Genomic DNA, 15946 nt, shown 5'->3' on the forward strand with positions numbered 1-15946 from the left:
TTAGAATACAATAGTACACAATAAAATTTAATATCAGCAAATAATAATTAAACAGAAATTCACTCTTCACAACAATAAATAATTACTAAACTATAATCAATAAAAATAACAACAATTCACAATGCTTAAAATACCACAATGCATGTAAAACCATGTAAAAAGATCAAATGGAGAAACAACACACAACGTATAAAACGTTAAATGGTAATGATAAATGATAATAAGTTGTTGTTGTTGTTGTTGTTGTTGTTGTTATAACTGCAAGCACTTGGCAATCATTTTTAATGATTTATTTGCAGCTTTAGACACAATTTACTTACCAAGCAAAACTAAATTATATTAATTTAACCAAAATATCTTTTGAATTCCCGTCATGTTGCAACTTTTCCGCATCTCTCCTTTTTGTAGTTTGAAAGTTGAAAAATTCAACACAGCTGCCAAAGGTGCAAATCCCTGCATTTGTGTAACAAACAAAACAACAGTGCCGTGAAATGGCTAGGCTGAGACTACTTTGAGAAAGTTGCCCCGAATGCTCAATGAAGATTTGGACCCAGAACTTCCTGGCCTAGCCTCTGTGCTCTCTACGTAATGCTTCACACTGGCCTTGATAATGCAGCAAAGCAGTGCAGACCCTCCCCCCCAAAAGGGGGGTGTAGCTGGGGCGAGGGCTGTGGCTCCGTGCTAGAGCACCTGCTTTGCATGCAGAAGGTCCCGGGTTCAGCTTCCCACATCTCCAGTCCAGGTGGGGTCAGGAGAGCCAGTGCCAGTCTGGGCAGCCAATACTGAGTTGGGTGGAATGGTTTAAGGCTTCGGACATTAAACCACTTTGTATTTAGGGACACAAGGACTAGAATGGTGCTCAATTTTGTAAGGAGCTGACCAAAACTTAATGTCTGAGCACCTGCTCTGTTTGCTGAAGGTCACAAGCTCAATTCCCACACCACCCTAGCACCTCCCCACACCTGGTAGGCCTGGGAAAGCTGCCACCCTGGAGCGCTGCTACTGATCAGTGTTGACCCTGCTAAGCTCAATGGATCAGGGGCTGACTTGTTTATGAGGCAACCTCCCTTGGTTCTTAATATTACATTAAAAAGCAGACCATTTTGTTAGCATCACTCATGAGCTGGGAAATGTCCCTAGGCGCTGAGCATTGAAACAAAATGCGGTCATCTTGCCATGTCTCTTTCTCTCGCTCTCCTGGCTGCTGCTATGGAAAGAAGGTGGATGTTCCGTTCCTTACCCTTTTTTTCACTTTCGCTTCTTCTTAATTATTCCAGGCTGGTGAGAAACTGAACTAGATGATAAGAGAACCCACCAGATTTCCAGCAGCTGCTGAGATAACCACTCTGGCTTCTAGTCTTTGCTTTGAAAGTTTGTGGTGGGAAAGTGGAGGAGGCGCTTCCTGCCTTCTGAGGTGTCAATTTGTTGACATGTTTCTGTTATTCCTCCTGTTTCTTGGCTCGGTGTACAAAGCAAGCAGCCAGAAAATCAGAGGATGTGAATTTCTTTATTTTAAAAAGGAGGAAAAGCGAGAGCCAGCCAGCTGCTCCCCCTCCCCCTCAAAAAAACCCCCCAATTGCAAGCATCACAGACTTGGATAAAAGCGACACAGCTTTTATTAGAATTTTACAAGTCAGTTCAGTGTCCTGTGATGCTCTGGGTAAGACCTTCAAAACCTTGCTGGTTTGATGCTGGAATCTTCAGAGTGACCCCGTAAAGGGGGACTATGCTTGTTATACCTATTTGGCAGAAGGAATGATGCTTATCTTAGGCCTTCGGGATCCATGCATGGCTGAGGGAAGGCTAGCATTGCCCCCCTGTATGCTTGCTAGTCCCCCCTCCAAAAAATTCCATAATGTCCCATTCATGCTCAGTCCTAAGGAACTCTCCTTGTAGTTTGTTGGGGAGGAAGAGGGCGAGAAGTTCTTGTGTTTTGCAAATGTTAAAATGAGGGAAATGTTATGACCTATCTATATGGAGATATATAGTACGTTTCCGAGCACAATTCAAATTGTTGGTGCTGACCTTTAAAGCCCTAAATGGCTTCGGTCCAGTACAGTGGTACCTCTGGATGTGAACAGGATCTGTTCCGGAGCCCCATTCACATCCTGAAGCGAATGCAACCTGCGTCTGTGCGTGTGCGCAGGTTGCGATTTGCCGCTTCTGCGCATGCGCATACATCATTTTTAGCGTCTGCGCATGTGCGAGCGGTGAAACCCGGAAGTAAGTGCTGCGTAGTGCAACCTGAAAATGCTCAACCCGAAGCATATTTAACCCGAGGTATGACTCTATAACTGAAGTAGCGTCTCCACCCCCATCGTTCTGCCTGGACACTGAGGTTCAGCTCCGGGGCCTTCTGGAGGTTCCCTCACTGCGAGAAGCTAAGTTACAGGGAACCAAGCAGAGGGCCTTCTTGGTGGTGGCACCTGCCCTGTGGAATGCCCTCCCACCAGATGTCCATGAGAACAACTTTCCAGACTTTTAGAAGACATCTGAAGGCAGCCCTGTTTAGGGAAGCTTTTAATGTTTGAGGCATTACTGTATTTTAGTACTTTGTTGGAAGCCGCCCAGAGTGGCTGGGGAAGCCCAGCCAGATGGGCGGGGTATAAATAAATTATTATTATTATTATTATTATTATTATTATTATTATTATTATTATTATTATTATAGTTTCTGCATTGATTCCTGCATTACAGGGTGTTGGACTAGATGACCCTTGGAGATCCCTCCCAATTCTACTTTTCTATGAGGTCTTACTTTATAGGCAATGTTTTACAACAGGCTTTGCCAACCTGGTACAGGAACCTCTGCCTATAAAAATGTGGAAGCTCTGTGTCAAACAGGCACAAGTGTTATCTACATGGGGATTCTTTTGTATGTAAAAAGCAAACTGTGTGTTTGTTTGTGTATGTGGTTACTGTCAGGTTCGGCGACTGCCTTTTCTTTGGTAGGCTGCTGTGTATGATTACAGTATTTACTTGGCATGCAAAATTTAACTGACCTGGCCAGCTTGGCAAGGAAGCTCTTTTACTGTTTGCAGATTATTATTGCACAGGCTGCTCCACAGCCCTCCTCCTCCTCCCAGCGTTCCTTGAAGCAAACAGCACAAAATTCATGTCTGTGTTGCTGCCTTCACAGGTGCTCACTTGAGGCTCATAGGCAAGAACTTCCCTAAAATCAGCTTGTGGACGGTGGCAAGGATAGTAATACTGTTCAGAGAATTGCAGACGATTTGCATGCATGATCCTCGTAGGCTTAGCTGGACCCAGGCCAATAACCTGCTTGTATGGTCAGCCTTAGTCCTGAGTCATATGAAGTCATAGTAGAGAGCGTCTCTGAGCCTCTGCAGAGTGTACATTGTGTGGCAAGTGCCAGCTGCATGCATGCATGGCAGACTAGCAGTTAAGTGTTTTCCTGGGTCACAACTTGCTGGCATTACAGGGGGTTGAACTAAATCAGGGGTCAGCCAACTTTTTCAGCAGAGGGCCGGCTGACTGTCCCTCAGACCTTGTTGGGGGCTGGACTATATATATATTTTTTTGGGGGGGATGAACAAATTCCTATGCCCCACAAATAACCCAGAGATGCATTTTAAATAAAAGCACACATTCTACTCGTGTAAAATTACACGCTGATTCCTGGACCGTCTGCAGGCTAGATTGAGATGGTGATTGGGCAGGATCCAGCCCCTGGGCCTTAGTTTGCCTACCCATGGATTAAATCAATGTTTCTTAACCTTGGGTCCTATAATCCCTGACCACTAGTCCTGCTAGCTAGGGACGATGGGAGTTGTAGTCCAACAGCAGCTGGGGACCCAAGTTTGAGACTAAATAAATCCTCTGGGTCAGTTCTGTGGTTTTGTGATTATATAAACCTGCAAACTCCATTCAGAAGCTCAGTTTAATGAGCTCAATACTTTCGTATTCCAGAAATAAGAAGCTGAAGGATGGGTGGGGGTGTGACCCAGGCTATGGGTGGAGTTGTGTACACTCTCCTTTAAAAATAGTTTAATAATCTTCAGCCTGGCAATCCATCTTCCAAGAGAGGTGAGCAAAAGAAGATTCTGCTGTCCCAGGTCAGTGGTCCATTGAGTTCAGCACCCTGTTTTCACACTGGCCAAGCCGATGTCCATTATGGGAAACCAGGGAGCAGAGAAAAAACACAATAGAAACATTTCTCCCCTCCTGTGGTTTCCAGCAACTGCTATTCAGAACTTATTGTTCGTTAAGATCGCATCAGGGTTCTGGTAACGGGCAAGATTCAGATGGCATCAGAAGAAAACATATTATGTCCTTCAGGTATGTTGAAGATCTGGATGTGTAGAATATCTGATGCTGATTGAAGCAAAGGGAGAATCTCAAAGGGAGACAACGACTTCCAAATCAGGATGGCAGTTCCACAGATTGGGAGGTTGAAGAATGAACTATTGCATGATTGCTGATTATGTCCAACCAAGAGGGGCACTTTAGGATGAACTTCAGTGTAATCTAAACCAGAGAAGACTTGGGCTAATGATCATCTGATAAATGGATTTTTTAAAAAATCAAATGATTTCTGACCCTTCCAATATAGCTTATTTGGCATTGGGGATGGAATGGGCTGGCTGAATTTTCAAACCAGCAATGTATGTCTACTTTTCTCCCCTATTGGCAGAAGAGCTGTGCTACTTTAAATGGCTTAAATAAAAGTGTTTGGGGTTTTTACAAAAAGAAGAAGAAGAAGCATTGCTTCCTCTGACTGTCAGAGCAGAGCAAACATGGCTAGTAGCCATCCATCGCCTTCCCCCACCCCCATGAATTGTCCCGGTCCCCTTTTTAAAACAATCCAAGTTGGTAGCCCCCACTGCCTCCTGCTGGAGGGAGTTACGCAGTTGGACTTTGCACTGTGTGAAAAAGGACTTTCTCTTATCTGTCCTTCCAGCATTCAGCTCCATCGGATGCCCAGGAGTTCTAGCATTACAAAAAAGACAGGGAAACTTCTCTCTGTGCGCTTTCCCCATGCTGTGCATCATTTTATAAACTCCAGTCATGTCTCCTCTTACTCACCTTTCCTCTAAAGTAAAAGGTCCTCATATGGGAATCGCTCCATCTCCTCGATCAACTTTGGCCGCCCTTTTCTGAAACCTTTCCAGCTCCAGCATATCCTTTTTGACCCCATGACGTGCACAAGCAAGGCAGATTTGTATGTTCCTTGTTGTAAGCTGCTTGTTCTGTGGCGTCTGAGATTCCACCAGGCGCTGCCCACACACCTAAGCATCAGCTCTTGTTTGTGGTTTCCAACATTAGAGCGTTGGTCAAGGAGTTGCGACGCCCACTTTCCCATCCCTGCTCTGTTCTGAAGCTCAAGGAACACCAGGCCATTCAGTCACTCTTAGCCTAAATCTACCTTGCAGAGTAGTTGCACAAATAATTTTGAGGGTGCCGCTGCTGAGGGGGAACCATGCATACTGCCCCTGGCCTCCTCTGGGGAAACAGGACAGGTTAAAAAACTGTTTTTCATGGAAATACACCTTTGCAACAATAATGGCTGCAGATTTGATGACTTCAGTGTGATGTGAACGGGATCTGTTCCGGAGCCCCGTTCGCATCCTGAACAGAACGTAAGGCGCGGCAGCACGTGCACGGGTTGCGTTTTACCGCTTCCGCGCATGTGTGTGACATCATTTGGACCGTCTGCGCATGCACAAGCAGCAAAACCCATAAGAAGTGCGCTCCGTAACTTCTGGGTCGTCGCAGAGCCAACCCAAAAGTGCTCAACCTGAAGCGTATTTATCCCGAAGTATGAATATTCTTAGGAGCAGAAGTGCTGCTCCCCTACCCAAAAAACCCCAATCCTTGCATTGCACAAACGTAAAGCTTTGCTGTGTTTTTATTTCCCCCGGTGATGTTTTTGTTTTTTAAATGAAGAGGTTTGTGGAGTACCTTTTTAGTGGCAAGTGGGGGGGTGTTGGAGAATACAGATGCCCTCTGCTGAGGTTATGAAGGGGGAAAGAGCTGGACCCAGAGACATGGGCTGCTGCCAAGAGATTTACGGCAAACAACGGGGGTGGGGGTGGGGAGCAGGCGCCAAGGTAATAAAGCAAATGACTTCAGCAGTAGCCTTTAAAAAGAGGATTGCCTCATCGCCCAAGTGAGAATGGCAAGATTCACCTGCCAATAACTCTCTTGGCTATGTCACTTGGGCTTAGGGCATGTCTGGGTGCTGCTGGTAAAAGGCTGGAGGCTTGTGGATGAAGTGGAACCCACCCACCCATATTTTGAGGGGTCAGCACTTTTACAGGCTTTGCCATAACTCTGCCTCCCGTTGATTCAAGATGCCCCTGCAGAAATATGCTGCCTTTTGTTGCTCTAACCAGGGCTGTGTGTAAAGCGCCAGTGCAGTAGGTGCCGAGTTGTCAGTGGCTGTCAGACTAGGGCTTAGGAAACCAGGATTCGAACCCCAGACTGGGTGACCTTGAGGGCCAGTCAGTGCCTCTCAGCCTAACACACCTTGCAGGGTTGTTGCGGGAGGAGAAGGAGAAGCATGCTCACTGCCTTGAGCTCCTTGGAGAAAAAGTCGGTGCATAAATGCAGTCAATCAATCAATCAATCAATCAATCAATCAATACTGTAGTCAGCCAGCCAGAGGCTTCGTACTACAACTCCCCTGGACCTGGTCTCTGTAGCAGGGTGTGGGAGGAGCGGAGTGGAGCACCCAGTCTTTTACTCCATGCTCTAGATATCTTGCCCTTCTCCTTCTCCTCACCCCTTTTAAAAAGTGAGGACTCCTCCACACACACACCTGGTCCTCATTCACCAAGAGGCCAAATTCTGTACATTGATGTGAATTTCTGGCATGGGCCCAATCCACAAGTCCTCTTTAAGTGCCTAGCAACATTCCTGTAGTGCAGGCTCTTGGCAGGGGTAATGGCGGTTTTGCCTAAAACTCAGGGAAGGCTGAACCAGAACTTTGGCCTGACCTGGCTTGACTCTTCTTACATTCTTTAAAATTAGGAAGGATTTCATGTAGGGCTTCCCTGGCTCTTGATCCTGAGGCTGCAGCGCGGTTGCTGGCAGGAGCGAGGCCTCAGAGATCTGCACTGGTTTCTGAACTGCTTCCGGGCCGGGTTCAAGGGGTAATGCTGTTAGTGTATAAAGTCCTGAATAACTTGGGACCAGTTTACCTATGAGATCGCCTTGCCCCACATGTGCCCACTCAAGCACTTCAGTCGGCAGAAGAAATCCATCCTTGAGAATACAGGTGAAACTCGAAAAATTAGAATATCGTGGGAAAGTTCCTTTATTTCACTAATTTAACTTTAAAGGTGAAACTAATATATGAGATCGACTCGTGACATGCAAAGCGAGATATGTCAAGCCGTGATTTGTTCTACAGGTGAAACTCGAAAAATTAGAATATCATGGAAAAGTTCATTTATTTCAGTCATTCAATTTAAAAAGGTGAAACTAATGTAAGAGATAGACTCATGACATGCCAAGCGAGATATGTCAAGCCTTGATTTGTTATCATTGTGATGATCATGGCATACAGCTGATGAAAACCCCAAATTGACCATCTCAGAAAATTAGAATATTCAATGAAGTCAGCAAAAGAAGGATTGCAAATGGAGCAAGATTGGACCTCGGAGAAGTAGAAGCACATCTCGCTTTGCATGTCATGAGTCAATCTCATACATTATTTTCACCTTTTCAGTTGAATTACTGAAAGAAATTAACTTTTCCACGATATTCTAATTTTTTGAGTTTCACCTGTAGTATCACAGAATTGGAAGGGACCCTGAGGGTCATTTAGTCCAACCCCCTGCAATGCAGTTGTCCTGTATAGGGATCAAACCTGCGACCTTAGCGTTATCGGCACCATGCTCTAACCAACATTGCTTCATCTTCCACTCTTTGGAACTCCCAGCCTCTTGACACCAGGCAGACACTTTCGCTGTCCTCTTCTCAGCACCTGCGAACTAGCATTTTGTTCAGATGAGCCAACTTAGATATTTAGAAAGCTTCTCTGAGCTTTAATCTGTTTCTCGTCTATTGATTGATTGAATTTATTTATATACCGCCCTATACCCGAAGGAGGGACAAGGGTGGCGCTGTGGGTTAAACCACAGAGCCTAGGACTTGCCAATTAGAAGGTTGGTGGTTCGAATCCCCACGACGGGGTGAGCTCCCATTGCTCGGTCCCAGCTCCTGCCAACCTAGCAGTTCAAAAGCACGTCAAAGTGCAAGTAGATGAATAGGTACCCCTCTGGCGGGAAGGTAAACGGTGTTTCCGTGTGCTGCTCTGGTTCTCCAGAAGCGGCTTAGTCATGCTGGCCACATGACCTGGAAGCTGTATGCCGGCTCCATCGGCCAATAAAGCAAGATGAGCGCCGCAACCCCAGAGTCGGCCACAACTGGACCTAATGGTCCTTTATACCCTTTACCTTTATACCTGAAGGTCTCAGGGCGGTTCACATACGTTTTGAAATATGGCAACCCTAGTAGTGTCATCACTAATTGAACTGGGAGACAAACTCTCTGAAAGGATGAAACTGTTGTTAATTCTTCTCAATATTGTTTGTTGTATCTTTTTCATAAACCGCTTTGAGGTGATGGTGACTTTTGAATGAAACAAAGCAAATAAATAAAATGAAAGGATATACCATAAGGATGGGCGACCCAGGTGCTGGTTGGGAGCCTTGGCAGGAGGCACAGGGGGGAACGGACATCTGGAAGGTTTTGTGGGGCCCTGGCAGATGTCAGCAGAGAACACGGGTGATGGCATCAGAAAGGTGCCCCCTACAGGGCTCCGGCCCATGGCAAGCAACCTGGCACTGCTGGTGAGGGCGGGCATGGAAAGCGCCCCGTCAGCGTGGCCGAGATTGGTGATTAATTTGTCACGGACTCCTTTCCACGCTTTTCCTGACAGAGCTCATAAATCCTCATCTACTCTGCTCCTGAGCTCCAGCAAGCAAGGCAGATTGGAGGAGGCAGTTGGCGGGCTGCGCACACTCGCGCTCATTACTGCTTCTGTTACCCGTGTCTGCCTTTTCTCCCCTCCCTCCTGGCACACCCAACATTTGGGGGAGGGGGCGGGGGACAGTACACCTTCTAAGCCAGGGCAAGATCAGCAGTGTGGGAGAGAGAGAGAGAGAGAGAGAGAGAGAGAGAGAGTAAACACTAAACCTGTTGGACCCAGCATTGGTACCTCCTCAAAATAACTCAACCCTTCAGTATGGCAACACCTGAACTTTGGAACTCCCTTCCTATAGGTATTGGGCAGGTGCCTCCACTGTACTCTCTTTGGCAACTGATATAAACATTTTTATTCAGGCAAGTCTACTCAGATGTTTAGGGTGCTGCTGCCAGTTTAATCAGTCTTTGGTCTGATAATCTGATGGTTCTATATGGTTTTCGTAAACTGCTCTGAGGTTTGTTTGTTGCTTTACAATCAAGCAGTGTATAAACGTTGTGAAATAAACTAGAGGCATGTCAAGACCGTGCTCTCTTCTGTTTATGGATCGCATAAGCAGAGCCCTACCTGAGACCCTTGAGAGCTGCTGCCAGTCAGAGCGAGAGGCAGTCCTGACCTAGACAGGCCAGCGTTTTGACTCGGAATAAGGTGTGGTGTGCATAAAGGCCATACATTTAAGGCAGGTTCACCTCCCCCCTCCCCGAGTCCTGACAGTTGTAGTTTGCTAAGGGTGCTGAGAACCTGCCCCCATTCCCCTCCCAGAATTGTAGCCCTGGGAAGAGAATACTGGGTGGATGTTAACAACTCCATGTAAAATTTAATTTTATGTAATAAAATAAAGCAGATGGGAGCACAAAATGGCCATCCTAGGTCATTTGGGCTGTTAATAATATGGTCCTGAGATAGTTATGATGAGAGTGCATGTCGGATCTCGGACAGTTATGATGAGAGTGCATGTCGGATCTCGTCTTCAGTTTTCCTTTTCTGTGAACCGTCCCTTGGAGCTCTCCGGGCCACATCCTGTTACTTGGCTCTGCCCAATGACCCACCCTTGCATCGCAGTGCTCACCTTCTGTTGTCAGATATTTCGGTTTTTAAGCCTTTGTGCTTTTTTATGTTTGTACATATTTTATGGGCTAATAGCCGTAAATAAATAAATGAAATGAAATATGGTCCTGATACATTTTTTTTAAAATCCCCATTCTATAACTAAGGCACACGTGATGCTAATTTACAGAGAGGCTTAGTAAGGGCAGCCACCCAGACAGACTTTTACTGAGATGGCTTCAGTCCTGAGCCTATAGCCTAACACCCTTTGTGGGTCCAGCATTTGTGGGGCACCAAGATGAAGAAGGTGCAGATACTTAAATAATCAGCAGCTAGCAAAATATACATATCTATATCTGTATCTATATATCACGCATTGCCAGCCCAAGGTAAAAGCAGTCTATCTGAGCAGCAAGAACTTTAAATTCCAGCAATAGTCCTTTCCTGCCCATGATTTTTCATTCCTGCACTTCAAAGCAGACTTGTTATCTCCAGCGACAAAGTCCACATTTGAAGGGCCGAGAGCAGCAGAGATAAACGCTTGTAAAAAAACCCTTTTCCAAAGGATGCTGAGGAATTCACGGCTCCTGTACTTTGGACTATGAGTTAAGAGGATCCGGCCGAGGCATTTTGCTGCAGATCCCATGGGTCACCCTCCCACTTCTTAGCGCAGGACCCAATCCTCCCACGAAGTTTTCTAGGACCCTGGTCGATGCCAGGTGACTGTGGGAAGTTCCCACAGAAGTGGTAGAAGCCCCTTCCCTACAGGGTTACCCCCCCTTGTTTCTGACATAATTCCTGTGCCCGTTAACAGATTAAGTGATGCCACACAGAAATTCATCAGGGAAGTCCCTCTCCCTCCCCCACTCTGCCAGCTTGGCACAGGAAACTCACCAGGTGTGACCACATTGCCTCTCTCAGCGCACCTTACCTCGCAGGGTTGTTGTGGGGGTTAAATGAGGAGGGGAAGAACCATGTATATATGCCACCTCAACCTCCTTGGAGAAAAAAGGTGGGATATAAATGAAATAAATGAATGAATGCATGCATGAACAAACAAACAAACAAATGGTACCACTTAGAACAGGGGTCAGCAAACTTTTTCAGCACTTTCCCTCAGACCTTGTTGTGGGGTGGGGCTGGACTATATTTTGAAGAAAAAAAATGAACGAATTGCTATGCCCCACAAATAACCCAGAGAGGCATTTTAAATAATGCATTTTAAATAATAGCACACATTCTGCTGATTCCCGGACCTCCGTGGGCCGGATTTAGAAGGCGATTGGGTCGGATCTGGCCCCTGGGCCTTAGTTTGTCTATCCATGACTTAGAACTTAGAACTTGAGAACTTAGGAACCATTCAGTCTCCCGACACTTCTATGCTGGACCCCAGATTGCCAGATTGCCCACCTCTCTCAGTTTTCCTTTTAAAAAAAACTTATTTTAAGAAGCACAAACCTTTGTTCATGGGGCACCTGGATGTACTGCAGAGTGTCACACGCCACCTCGATTTTGCTACCCCCTTGCAGATCTGCGCCCAGAGTGCTTTTGAGTTCTTAGCAATGCTCCTTCGTGGATATTTAGGGAGACCTGTCCATCCTGGGTTTGTTTTAGTTGGGAGCAGCAGCCCTCCAGGGTTCCCAGGCAGAGCGGCGTCCTTCTCGCCATCTCCTGCCTGATCCTTAAAAAGGAAAAGAACAAGGGGGAGCTGCCAGGCTTGGATCTGTCCCCTTCTGCACTCGGAGCATGCACTCTTTGCCATGCTGGAGGTGGGAGCCCTCCTGCCTGTCCCTTTAAAAGCCCCTGCCTGCTGCAGAAGGAGTTAATAATATTGGCTTTGTCTGCGAACTGGCTGAGGATTGTTCCCTGTAGACTGCGTGCTGGAACAGTTTCCTGAGGCCGCAGGGAGCTGGGCTGGGGCCAAGAGCCAGCATGCTGAGCCCGGCTGCTCACACCATACAAGGAGGTCTGATGAGGAGAGGAGACTTACTTCCTGCTGATGGGTTGGTGGGTGAGGGCTGGAGGAGATGAGATACCAGCCTTTCTTCCCTCCTCCACTTTCTGCCCCTCACCTGCAAAAACAGAAAACGGAAAATTCAGGAAGAGACCGGGAAGCGAAACTCACCATGGTAAGTAAGATCTTGTAAGCTTTGCTGTCCGGAGTTTGTGTTACTCAGAAAACAAAACCATTGCTCGTAGTGCATGCTTTCACCATCGCCTCCTTCCGCCTGCAGGCCCAAAGAAAATTCCTCTCGTTCTTCTGGAGCTGCAATCTGGCACTCCAGTTTACACCCCTCCTTCCAAGGGTGATTTTAGAAGGAGAAAAGATCCCCAAACAACCAAACTGTGTCTCAGAAACAGGATGCTCTTTTTATAGCCGGCCTGGTTGTGTTTCACGCAAAGGGTGTTTCCCTCGCCTTCCTCCTGGGGACTCAAATCTGTGCGATTTATGGAGAGGAGGGGAAATGTTGCGTTTTGCCACTTTCTTCTTTTTTTGCAAGCGCACGGTGTTTCCTGTTTCCTCATCCACAGTGTATTTTGGTGCCTAGGGCTGCGTTTACCCAGACTGGTATGTGCCACCAGAGATGCCTCAGGTGATGGTGGGAAGTTCTCACAGATGGAACGAAAGCCCCAAAGGGCAAAAGAGACAGCAGCCTCATTGACAATTTCATTTCCCAGAAGGTGGAAGAAGCAACACAGGGATCATCTATATTGGACCTGGTCCTCACGGATAGGGAGAAACTGATTGGCGAAGTGGAAGTACTGGGAAACTTTGGAGGAAGTGATCATGTCCTCTTGGGTTTCATGATACAGAGGCAAGGGAAAGTTGAGTGTAGTTGGACATGCACTCTGGACTTTAAGAAGACCAGTTTCAAAAAGCTGAAGGAACTACTGGGTGAGATCCCATGGTCAGAAATATTCAAAGAGAAGGGAGACCAACATGGATAGGAGTTTCTAAACAGAGAAATATTGATATAGTTTAGTTGGTTAGAGCATGGTGCTGATAACACCACAGTATTCCAGGCGTGGTCTGACCAGAATAGAGTGGGACTATGACTTCCCTTGATCTGAGCACTCTTCTTCTTCCTTGGCGATCCTTCATAGTCAAGTAAGATTGTCTTCCATGAACATGGTCTAAATAGTGAGTCTGTAAGTGACTGTGGAGGCCAATTCTGGATCCACACTTCCTTCCACAGTGGGGACATAGGTTTCTGGAGCAGGAGTTGATCACGGTGAGGGTTTGCCAGTTGTTCCTTTGTCTTTGCAGGTTTCTTGCTTTTGTCCTGAGTTCAAGTGTCTTCAAAGCCCATGACACCTTTGGTAAAGGCTGTTCTCCAATTGGAGCGCTCACAGGCCAGTGTTTCCCAGTTGTCAGTGTTTATACTACATTTTTTTAGATTTGCCTTGAGAGAGTCTTTAAACCTCTTTTGTTGACCACTAGCATTACACTTTCCATTCTTAAGTTCAGACTAGAGTAGTTGCTTTGGAAGACGATCATCAGGCATCCAAACAACGTGACCAGTCCAATGAAGTTGATGTTGAAGAATCATTGCTTCAACACTGGTGATCTTTGCTTCTTCCAGTACATTGGCATTGTGGTCTACTAAGACCCCTAGATGCTTTTCACATATATACTACTGGCAATTCAGTAGTATAATATATATTACTGGATTGCTAATATTATAATCTTCAAATATCTGAAGGGCTGTCACATGGAAGATGGAGCAAGCTGCTGCTCTACAGCACAGGACCCAAACCAATGGATCCAAATGACAAGAAATGAGACTCTGACTAAACATTAGGAATAACTTTCTGAGGGTCAGAGCTGTTTGAGAGTGAAGCTGTCTCCCTTGGGAGATGGTAGACTCTCCTTCCTTGGAGGTTGTTAAGCAGGGGTTGGCTGGCCACCTGCCAGGGATGCTATAGCTGTGCTTCCTGCCTTGCAGGGGGTTGGACTAGATGACTCTTGCAGGTTCCTTTCCAACTCTGTGGTTCTGTGATTCTATACAGAGCATGGAACTCAGGAGCTGGAATTATTCTGGATTTAGTGGCCATGTGTGACCTTACACATATCCCTGAAGGAATCTGACACTGAGCATTCAGGGGGTCCAGAGAGAACAGTTGAGGGGGGGGAGGTTTAGACCAGGCATAGGCAAACTCCGGCCCTCCAGATGTTTGAGACTACAATTCCCATCATCCCTAGCTAACAGGACCGGTGGTCAGGGATGATGGTAATTGTAGTCCCAAATATCTGGAGGGCCAGAGATGGTTTAGACTCAGAATATCACCCCTCTGATGATTTGGCCCATTTGAGTTACCCTTTCATGCTGGTGTCCTTGAGGTGTTTCCTACCTCCAAGAAAAGTCACTTAACAAGGAATCCTCATGTTTGCCTTGGCTGAGTCCTAGGTGTGTTTACTCAAGGAATTATATTGAATTCTTGAGATTGACACACCCTGGCGAGTGTGGCTGTTCTGAGGCACTTTTTGCCGTTGGGGTGTGGGAAGCCTGGAGTTCTCATAATCAGGTCTGAATAATCCTTAATGGCACTTTTGTGTTTGCAGGTAGGCTTCAAACCTTTCTCTCCCTCTGCCCCCGCCCCCACAATAATCATTATTTGCATTAATTACATGATGGCTGATCTCTGCCTCCACGGTTGGAGTCAGTGGTGCTTCTCAATCCCAGTTCCCAGAAGCCACAGGAGTGGGGTGAGCAATGCTCTTGTGCCCAGGACCTGCTTGCGGATTTCCCATAGCGCAGTGTTTCCCAAACGTTTTTGGGCAACGGCACACCTGTTTACTGAAAAAAAATCTCGCGGCACACCACCATTAAAGCCCCGCCCCGTGACGTCAGCGCGCAGCGTCACGCCGGGAGGGACGCACAAAAGTGAAAGTTTTTTCCCTCGGCAGCTCCTCTCAGCTGCGCTCAATCCGCCTCGGAGCGCAGGAGCGATGCCTCTCTCTGGCTCTCCCTCCGCGCAGGCTGAGGGAGGGAGGGAGGGGCGCGTGTGACCCATCTCTGCTGGGAGACCAAACCCAGTGAGGCAGAGTCGCGCGGAGGCGCCCAGGCAGCGCTGCCGGCTGCGAGGAGGAGCGCCAGGCAGCAGCAGGAGGCGCGGCCTCTCCTCGCCGCCGCCGCCCCGCCTCTCGCCGCCCGACTCGCCCGCCTCCCTCCAGGCAACATCTCGCGGCACACGAGGCAACGTCTCACGGCACACTCGTGTGCCGCGGAACACCGGTTGGGAAACACTGCCATAGCGGACATCTGGCTGGCCACTGTGAGAAGAGGATGAGATCTTTCTTCACGAAGCATCATCCATCACATTGGCCAGGACTTCCCAGTGCTTCACCTGACCAGATAAGCGCATTGGTGGCAATTACCAAAATCTTACAGATAGTTCCTCTTTCTGAGCTCTTTGTGTGTGCTCAGAGTTGTTGTCATTTTTGCTGTTGCTTCCTGTGTTCAGGGCCAAGACAGGGCTAAGATTACCCCTTTCTCCCCAGTATCTCATGTGAAGCACCACGCTAGGGCGCAAGAACACCAAATTCCCTTTTCAGCAGTCCTCATTGCTCTGAAAATGTCAAACGCTCAAGTCGATTGCCTGACTTTTTCCCTCTCTTGCCTTCCCTCCCACCTCTCTTCTTCTCCTTTTTTAAAAAAATCCATGGCTAAAGCTGTTTGCATTAATTATTTCCAGCCTCCCAGATATGTTCCTTTTTGCAGTCCGAGGAAATAATTGGGGCAGATGCTGGCTGAGTGCTGCCTTTCCCATGCTTGGGAAGGAAAGGAGGAGGGAGAGAGAAAAAAGGAAAGCTTGCGTTGGAATTAGATATTTGCAAACAACTGTCATATCTAGGTCACTTGGATATGGTGCGGCAGAGTGGAGGGGTGGGGGGGGGAGGAATAAAATCCTTGGAAGAAAGACATTATGGGTGGTTTTTTTTTT

At 47.1% G+C, this 15946-nt stretch overlaps 1 protein-coding gene across 17 annotated transcripts in view; it reads left to right on the forward strand.

The window, feature by feature from the left end:
* DAB2IP (DAB2 interacting protein) overlaps positions 1-15946 on the forward strand; it is a 310440-nt gene that overhangs the window by 202360 nt on the left and 92134 nt on the right. Inside the window, exon 1 of one of the 17 annotated variants that reach the window (XM_083485764.1) lies at positions 11939-12129. The exons of the other annotated variants lie outside the window; for them this stretch is intronic. The gene's annotated coding sequence lies outside the window, so the exon portion shown is untranslated. Of the gene's footprint in view, positions 1-11938; positions 12130-15946 lie in introns of those variants that run through there. 17 annotated transcript variants of the gene reach the window in all.

Source organism: Podarcis liolepis, assembly GCF_965112155.1.
Source record: "Podarcis liolepis genome assembly, chromosome: Z".
Taxonomy (NCBI): domain Eukaryota; kingdom Metazoa; phylum Chordata; class Lepidosauria; order Squamata; family Lacertidae; genus Podarcis; species Podarcis liolepis.